We start from the raw sequence: 1,696 nt of genomic DNA on the forward strand, positions 1-1,696 counted from the left end.
ATCGAGTTACACATACCAGTTAGAAGACGAGGATTCTCAGATTGAATTTTCTTTAATTCAGCCATATTCTTTTTACAAGAAAAACACCTAAAACTTGACAAAGAGAGATTGAAAGTAATGGGGTAGAAAAAGACATACCAGACAAACACCAACCGAAAGAAAGTTATTGCTTAGAATAGACAAAATCAGCCTTGAAGCAAAAATCATCATAGCAGAAAGATCAGAAAGAAAGAACAATCTTCAACTTATTTGTAAAAAACACAACTTCAAAATAAAAAAAATCTTCATAATTGCAAGACACAAATCTAAAATAAAGTGGGTCACTTTAATACATACCTCTCTCAAACTGATACGTAAAGTAAAATGAAAATAAAGAATTGTATTCTATAGTTAATAAAATTAATTTAAAGATATAAATATGGAAAAAATATATACTATAACATAAAATATATAATATGTGATATCTATATAACTTTATATTCAAACACAGGAAAATATGTATTTATAAAACTGGCTACTCTTTGGGCCAGAAAGCAAGACATAATACATATTGAACAATTAATATCATTCAACCACATTTTCTTGCAATACAATTAGAAATAAATAACAAAAATGTAATTCAAAATATATTTTACACTTAGAAATTTTGAAACATGCTTCAAGTAATTCATTGGTTAGGGAAGAAATCATGATGAAATCGTAAAACATTTAGAACTAAATTACAATAAAATCACCATCGACACTAATTGATTCAGTTTAACTTTACTTCGGAAGAAAGTTTATAGGTTTAACATATACTATTTAAATATTTATATATGAAAATAAGAAAAATTTGAAATTAATTCACTAAGCATCACTAAGAAAAAAATAAAGAGCAGAAAAAAACCAAAGACAGGAAGCATTGAATCAGTTGCTTAAAAAATTGCCAGGCCAAAACAGTTTTCCTAGAAAATTCTAATACATTTTCAAGAGCATAAAAATCTCTACTATCCTATCCAATGTGGTTCAGAAAATAGAAAAAGCGATTTTCTGGAAGTAATATTTTGAGGCTGGTATAAAGCAAAACAACAACTGATATGAACAATAAAAAAGGGGAAAAATTATCCACTCTACTATAAACACAAATACAAAAAAATGTTAAATATAATGTTAGAAAACATAATACAGCAATATATAAAATAATAATATCTAAAGTCCAAGTAAAATGTATATCAGGGACACATGTAAATTTTAACATTAGAAAATAGGTTAATTTAATTTACAACAATATCAATTAAAGGAGAAAAAGTCATGCCCATTTTAATAAATGCAAAAAAAGCATTTGATAAAATTCAACATGCATTTATAGTTTTTTAATGATCTTAGCAAACTAGAACATAACGGAACTTCTTTAACCTGATAAATGGTACCTATCAAAAACCCACAGCAAATATTATGGTTGATGAAATATTACACATACTCCTTTTAATGTTCAAAAAGATAAAAATGCTTGGCTGTGTCTCTTCTATCAACATTGGACTAGAGTTCAATTTTTAAAAGAATAAGATATATGAGGATTACAAAGGAAGAAATAAAATTATCATTATCTCAGACTTATTTATATAGAAAATGAAGAAAAGCTATACAAAAATTATCTATATTAATAATTGTTGCTGAATTAAAGATCAATATTGGGGCCGGGCGCGGTGGCTCACGC

This window comes from Propithecus coquereli, unplaced genomic scaffold (assembly GCF_000956105.1).
Source record: "Propithecus coquereli isolate 6110/MARCELLA unplaced genomic scaffold, Pcoq_1.0 Scaffold130, whole genome shotgun sequence".
Classification (NCBI taxonomy): Eukaryota; Metazoa; Chordata; class Mammalia; order Primates; family Indriidae; genus Propithecus; species Propithecus coquereli.